The sequence below is a fragment of the Perna viridis genome, chromosome 5, assembly GCF_037379345.1.
Source record: "Perna viridis isolate PV_CMFRI_1.1 ecotype Kerala chromosome 5, ASM3737934v1, whole genome shotgun sequence".
In the NCBI taxonomy this organism is placed as follows: Eukaryota; Metazoa; Mollusca; class Bivalvia; order Mytilida; family Mytilidae; genus Perna; species Perna viridis.
In genome coordinates, this window is record NC_142449.1 from 16,761,111 (window position 1) to 16,769,401 (window position 8,291).

The 8,291-nt window shown below is 31.8% G+C and overlaps 1 pseudogene across 1 annotated transcript; it reads left to right on the forward strand.

Annotated features, from left to right (window-relative positions):
• Window positions 1-290: 290 nt before the first annotated feature.
• Window positions 291-7,856, forward strand: LOC148616283 (uncharacterized; annotated as a pseudogene). The gene is made up of 4 exons (XR_015922142.1): window positions 291-399; window positions 2,783-2,910; window positions 4,529-4,714; window positions 6,240-7,856. The product of XR_015922142.1 is annotated as an uncharacterized LOC148616283 (transcript).
• The last annotated feature ends 435 nt before the right edge of the window (window positions 7,857-8,291 follow it).

Consider the following 8,291-nt stretch of genomic DNA (forward strand, 5'->3'; position numbering starts at 1 on the left):
TAGGAGTTCTATGAATGATGAGAAATTTTTCACACCTGGCAAGTACAGGGATAAGTTTTTTCTGCTTTTTAAAAGAATTACGCTATTACAAATCCAGATTTTACATGAATTTTTGTCAATTTCCGCTTTGTTTGTTGACCTCGTAAAATCATCCCTGTAGTACATGTATGCCATACCATTTAAACAGAAACAAGCAGTATCATACTTTACCGAAAACAAAACATATAAAAAAACAAAATAAAATATTTGATATATTTTACAGAATTTTTTAACGCCTTAAGATGTTTTATGATCAATTGCTGTGCATGACTAACAACATAAGAAAGATGGATCTGACTGAAATAATGTATCGAGACCTTTTTTCTTGGCATTTGTTCGCATATTTGATATAGCTGTAATGTAAGTATAAATTTAAGGGAAGTAAATTGGATACTGTAAATGTATTATTTTTCATGGTGTATATATATTTTGCTGTATGTATTTTCATATAGATAGAAAAGCATATTAGAATAGTACCCATGAAATCAATTTTTAACATACTAATATTTGAAACCGTGGAAATTTGTACCCATTAATATGTTCAGTTGAAAAAAATCAACGAAAATTAAAATATGTTTACAGTAAGTTTATTTGAGTATGAGTTTTACTGGCAGTGTACAAACTGTCATGACAGTATTGTCTTTTCACATAATGCGTAAATATGAAAATTTGTGTACCTCTTTTTGAAGCTTTATAAGCTAACAATTGAGTAAACAATACTTTGGTGTGATATCTACATTGTTCTCTTTAGACATTTTTTTAATCAAAATCGTACCAATTTAGAAGGAGGTTATATCCTTACTAGTTAATGCAAATAGCCACGATAGGAATAGTTTTTTTACCTTTTGTGATTGCTCTTAACGTCCAAATATCTGATTTTGTTTTTATACCCCAAAACAAGGACTGGTGAGGTACAATGTATTTATGTGATACCCCATGAAAAGTTGTCTGTCCATCCTGCGATGGTTTCCAGAACAGTAGTTTTTTTAATCTTTGCACAGTTGTTTAGATCATAAAATACAAGTTCAATTCAATTTTCAGTCAAATCAAAAATGTAGTTATAAATTTAGGCCATTTTTAACAGTTTTGTCATCAGCCCGTCTTAGCTCACCTTGCCTAAGGCCATGTGAGCTATTGTCATCACTTAATGTCCGTCATCGTTGTTGTCATTAACAATTTTTCAGAAGTCTTCTCCTCTGACACAACTTGACTGATTGGAACCAATCTTGGTATGAATGTTCGTTTATGTATACTGTGTAGAACTGGTATGGGGATTTTTGATCTGTCAAAAAACAATGCATGCGTTGCTAAAAAAAGGAACATAGCGGTCAGACAGTAGTTTTTCGCATATATCTTCAAAACCTTTAGGTTAAGCCAGATTCTGACAAGTAGAAGTGTTCATCATGATAAGATCTGTCTGTGGTCAAATTTTCGTTTTAATCTGTTAAGCCATATTTGAGTTATTGCCCTTTTTCAGCATTATTTTGCTATTTTTAATATTAATTCTTTCAAAAATCTTTGCTCTGACACAACTTCACAAGCTATAACCAAACTTGGTATGAATGTTCCTTGGGGTATCCTGCATAGAACTAATGTGGGTATTTTAAATTCATAAAAAAATGGCTCCCATTACTAAGAAAAGAACATGGAGGGGGGGGGAGACAGTAGTTTTTCACATTTATATACAAAACCGTTAGGTTTAGCCTAATTCTTTCTATTGCTGAAATTATCCAAAGGCCACGTGAGCTATTGCCATCATTTGGCGTCCATCGTCGTCGTTGACAATTATACAAAACTCTTCTCCTCTGAAACTACTTGACCAATTGAAAGCAAACTTGGAATGAATGTTTCTTGGGGTGTCCTGCATAGAACATTTGTGGGGATTTTTCATTTCGTCGAAAAACATGGCCGCAGTTACTAAAAATAGAACATAGGGGTCAGACAGTAGTTTTTCACATATATCTCCTAAACCATTGAATTTAGCTAAATTTTAATAGGATAAAAGTGTTCAGCTTGATAAGATCTATCTTTGGTCAAATTTTGGTTGTAATGTGTTTAGCCATGTTGGAGTTATTGCCCTTTTTTAACGATTTTTGCTATTTTTAATGTTATTTCTTTCAAAAATCTTCTCCTCAGAAACTACTTGATCAATTGAAACCAAACTTGGTATGAATGTTTTTAGGGTATCCTGCATAGAACTGACATGGGGATTTTTGATCCGTCAAAAAGCATGGCAGCCGTTACTAAAAATGGAACATAAAGGTCAGACATTAGTTTTTCGCATATATCTCCAAAACTGTTAGGTTTAGCCAATTTCTTTCAGTAGCTGAAATGATCCTTATTATTAGGTCTATAAAAGTCTTCAGGGATGAAAGTTGTCAGATGACTCCTTGTAAGAGTTATTGTCCTTGAAAGGGGAAAAATGACGGTTTTTTTTTTTTTTTTTTTTTTTACAATTTTCAGTCAATATCTTGAAAACTATGATAGATTAAAAGAAACTTTCAGTTGTTGAAATGATCCTTATGATAAGTCCTACCAAAGACTTCTTGAGTCAAAATTGTTGGACAACTTCTTGTTAAATTTATTGCCTTTGAAAGGCAAAATTCAACCAGGTGAGCGATTCAGGCTTCTGGGAGCCTCTTGTTTTTGGTTACACTGTATAGTAGTTGATTATTATCTTTTAAATCTACATGTACATGTAGATTCTCTCATTTACTTTCATGTATTTTCTTTCTATTTTCAGTGATAATCATAATTCACAACCATTGAAACTTGAGTGTGGGAAGGAGACAGTGATATCAGAACCTGCTGCTGTTATTTGTAAATACAGATGTGTATTCCTTTACAGAAAAAATTATAGCAGTAGTTGAGGTACATATATTGGTTGTGTACATGGAAATCATTTTAGGGACTTAATGATATATATATTTACTGTGATTTGCAGGTTGGAGAAGTAAAAAAAGAATCGATCTACATGTATTTTTTTGTCCTAATCTTATTCAAGTCTCATGTATATTAAATATGGGTACTCTAGGCTTCTTAGCGGTCATCTTTTATTAAAACTGTTGTTCATTGTATGAACACAAATTCTGCATTTATGTTAAACTATCGGAAATTTTTATTTTACTTTTTATGAAGTTAGAATATCACCTATGATTAATCTATTTTACAACATGTAATTACAGTTTATCTTTGACTGTGTGTAAAATTAGTGTAACCTGTGATTTGAATAAAATTATTCAAAATGCTATCTAATTGAACCATGAGAAAATTTTTATTCATAGTTAAACCCCATGTTGGTTTTGAAAGCTCATTAGAACTTTTAAAACCAACTTTTAAACCCAACTTTTGTGTTATAATGTTTTACATGTACCGATTATAAATAAAGCTTTTGAAAAAAAACTTTGAATTTGCAAAAGTTCAAAACTGTCTTCCTCAAAATTATATCTAGAATTATGTGAGTGTTTTTCAGATAAAAGTAGCCACATTGACTGTTTCACTTTCACTTCTATGTCCTTAACAATGACAGGCTATTAAGTTAAACTGCATGTACAATTTTTTTCCATCATATTTATCATCAATGCCTTTAAAATTTGAAGATAATGTTTCAGTGGCTGTTAACTTTTTATCTCTGAAAAGTAGAAAAAAGTAAAAACTAGTTCAAATCTAGAAATAAAGTGGTTGTTCATGACAGAAAAACCGGGGCTTTAAACCATTGCTCAATATCTCACTATTAAGAGTAATCAAGGGAATTAAGGTTATAGCGGTAATCAAAAGAATGTAATCCAGGGAAACCAGACATGGAAAACAGACATACACAACAAAGAACATAAAGTAACTAAAATCATACATACAAAGTAACAAAAGCAAATGAGCAACTCAAACTCCTCCAATTTTTTTGCCAGTGTAATATTTCCTTTTCTCACTTTTGAGACAAAGATATTCCAATTTATAGCTATGTAAGATTTCCTCATCTCACTCATAAGTTTGTGACATCACAATAAAATGTCATATTATGTCATGGAAATACAAAGGAACTTCAACCTACAGGGAGTTTTGAATTTGGTACTAGTATACCAATCACAAACTAAATTTCAAATGTGAAAATAAGAATTGAACACCTCCAGGAAATGCAGAACTAGGAAATCTCAGACACCCTTGAATAAGATTTCAGTGTTTTTTTCTCTTGTTTTGCACTCTCATCCATTGGGAGATACAAATGCAACATATATGAAATGACAATGAAATGTTTATGACCAATGTAAATATAAAATTATAAAAAGAATTAAGCACCACCAGACAATGCAAGATTATGAAATCTCAGATACTCTTAAGGTAGATTATAATGTTCTTTTTATGGCAGAACCTTGTTTCTCAGTGTTGCATTCTCAGCACTATTTAAATCTTAGTGTTTTGAATGGTCCCTCTGGATCAATGGTCACAATACTACAATGAAATATCACTCATTTTATTTATTTTGATTTTAAAGGTGAGAAAGGATTATAGCCGAGATCAGTCTAGGAAAAGAACTTTCAGTGGTGAATTAATATCAGGCCTCATAGGTCACATAGATTCTGGATTGAAAGGTCAGCATACTGGTGATATGATAGCAGCAGTACCATATTCAGTGTTTGGTTTGGAGGGGGTTTTTGGCTTTATTGTTCAAGGGACAAAGGTGAGAAATAAAGAAGCATTTATAAAAATTGTATCCGACTTAAGTATAAATACATGGTTCTCTTTGACATGTACTACAAGGTTCCATGCTATAAAGCTCATACCTTGAATAGTCTATGGACCAAAAAATGAAAATTCCTAGAGGGATTTTTGCAGGCCTATTTAGGTTGGTAGATATTTACATTAGAAACATAAACTACCGAAAAAGGTTAAGCAATTTCATGGAAACTAGGCTCTAACAGTAGGCCTCTAGGTCTTTTTAAGTGTTTGGCTTTAAAACTTGTCGTTCAATCCACAAAAAACTGATACTATTTTTTGTTGTTGAACTTTATCTATATAAAATGAACTTTATCTATATAAAAATAGTACAAAAATAAAGATATTTCTCTATACTAGAGTGGAATGACTGTTATATTTTTTGGGTCTATTTGAAATAATCTCAATGCCCATGGTGCACAATTGAAAAGAACTTGCTATGTAGGTCATTTAGTGTGCACCAGGCAATTGATTTTTTTTCCTCATAGATCAAACAAATTTATAACTGCCTCCACCTGAACGGTTTTCGAATTATAAGGGGTCAAAATTTTTCAATGTCAAAACCCCTTGAGTATTTGTGATTCAGTGAAAAATGGTTTATTCGGTATTTTCTGTTTGTTATTATCACAATTTTACTTCTAGGGTTCCTTTGATGAATTTTGCTGATTTTCGTATTTAGAATTTATCCAAAAATGCAGAAAATAAGATTTTTCAATTTTCTTAGAAAGTCAGATAAATTCAACTCAACTGAAACTTCTCAAGTTTGGTATCATTCGACAGATTTTTTTATTTTCTACATAAATAAACCACAAAAAACTAATTTTCAGGAACGAATTTTCAAAAAAATGGTAAAAATATTACCCCCACCCTAGAAAACTGGTCACAGTATAAAACAATTCTCATTTACTGCATATTGACAGTTTAGAACTCATATTTTAAGCATTCTTAATTAAAATAATGATGTACAAAACATATCTGATCAATACTGACGCTTAGATTTACCTTTTAGGGTGACAATTACTATAAAATCAGAAAAATGGGAATTTTCAGAATTTCAGAATGTTCTTCTATATTGCCCGTTATTTTCTTTTATCAGAATACCCTAATTTAAACAAGCTTTTGTGTGATACAGTACAGTAATGTAGTGTCTAAGCTTCAAAATGGGCTTAAGCAATAATTATTTGAACTTTTTCGTGTCATGTTAGGTGGAAAAATGTCACCCCTACTCATGAACAAAATTGACTGGTGACAATTTTATGCTGCCTGTGTGTGTTGAAATACTTGTATACTGGAAATAATGAACTTTTGAGGAAGCAGGTGGTTACCATGCTATAAATTCTGGTTTAACCCTACATTCCTAACAGAATTGCCTGTACCAATTCAGGACCATTGCATTGATTTTTAACTTTCCTATTTTTACCCTGATATTGCCATCTGTTGTATGGAATTTCCTTTTGTCTAGTTTTTTGGTAATTTTCTTATTATTTAAGGTCACAGTGGCTTCCTTGTGTGTTGGTGAAGAGTTCATGGAACAGCTTAAAAATGGAAAGAACAAGAACAGACATGCCTTTGTTCGTTACAGCTTTGAATGTAACTTCTTGACTAGAGATGGCAGAAGTCAGCTAATTGATATATTCTTAGGCATTAAAAAATTGTTGGAATGCCTTGAAATATAAATATTAATTTTCTTATTTTTGACTTTACAATTTCGATGTCCATATATATTGCAATCCTTGTAATGCTCAACTAATTTGAGCCATGGATGATCAAATGATGAGTTGTGAGTGGATGAGTGATATATTTATAAAATTTGAGTTTGAAGACTCTAGGAATGAATGCTGAGTGAAGAGCTAATGAGAGTCATATCAATGTGATTTATTGAGTGTTGAAATCTTTAATGCATATGATAGAGTGAATATCTTGACATACACTTAGAAATCGATGGTAAAGGAAAACTATTGATCAAACTTTACGACAAACGTGATGACTTTTCATTTAGAATTGTAAACTTTCCTTTCATCTTTGGCAACATCCCTTCGGCTCCTGCGTATGGAGTGTTCATATCACAACTCATACGTAATGCCAGAGCTTACCGAAACTACACAGACTTTTTGTATTGCACTAGAAGTCTAACAAATAGGCTTCTGGAACAGGGTTATGTTGCTACAAGATTGAAGTCATCATTACAAAAGTTTTATGGTTGTCACCATGAACTCGTGGATCATTACGATGTATCCATCTGCGCCATGAAAACTGATTTGTTCAACGTGTCATAGTTTTCCTTTCCTCTTTCGTCTATCCCGGACTTGACTTTTTATGATCAACTCGGCGTGTGTTTCTAGAAAAGCAGGGGATGCTTACCCTATCTGTGCACCTGGTCCATGCTCCCAGTTTTTAGTGGAGTCCGAGTTGCTCATTTGCTTTAGTTACTTTGTATGTATGATTTTAGTTACTTTATGTTCTTTGTTGTGTATGTCTGTGTTCCATGTCTGGTCTTTGTCCCTGGATTACATTCTTTTGATTACTGCTATAACCTTGGTTCCCTTGATTACTCTTTCAATAATATGTAGAAATATTTTCCAGAAAATTGAGATTTTATAAGAAATTAAGATTACAAAAAAAAATCACATGACCTCAATTTATAAAAAAAAAAATCCAGTTCTACTCATACTGAATCTTGTTTTTTTGTTCAATTTTGGTAGCCCTAAGTAATTTAAGTAAGATTAAACAATATTTCTTTATTAACTGTATTTTGATTATGCCAGTAATCAGGACGTTTAGTTTAAGGACAAATTTGAAAGAAAAGTAAAATTTACAGTCGTTATTGTGTCTCTTGTTCTAGTCATAACATATATGCTTTAATATTTATTGTCAAAATTATTGGAACATCCCTTTTCAATAAAGTCGGCTGGAATAGGCCTACATAAAAGTCACATTCTTTTTTATTTTTATGTTTTACATTATAGATAGCTTTTTTTCACTCATATGGGCAGAATAATTGTTTTTCAATTTACACATGCTTATTTCTAGGTATTAAAACTTGTTCATGGTCAGTCTATTCCTAGTAAATTATGAGTGTGATTTATAAACATTAAATAATTAGAACCACTTTATTCACATTCTTATCTTTTACCACATTGACTTAATTCCATTTTCTTCTCTATTATTAAGGAAAACAATATAATAGACTTTAACTACCATAATCCTTAAAGACGAAACTGAACTTCAAGAGAGTCTCGGCAAACAGGTCATTATTATGTCAGAACCTAGGCTTTCAATGAATGATGGATCGAAACAATTTGAGTGGTATAGTGGATTAATCCCACTCCGGTTGTCAAAATATTTTCAAAAATACATTCAAAACAACATTTGATGGACATATTTTGTTTCTAAACACGTAACCTGGATATTCTTCTTTTCAATTTCGAAATGCTTGTAAATGCTAACCTACTTAAGGAATGGATGAATAACAAGGGTCATTGACCACCACTATTATTTTTGTTTAGCCTCTCGGTGTTGTACATTTCGTTATCATTTGACTT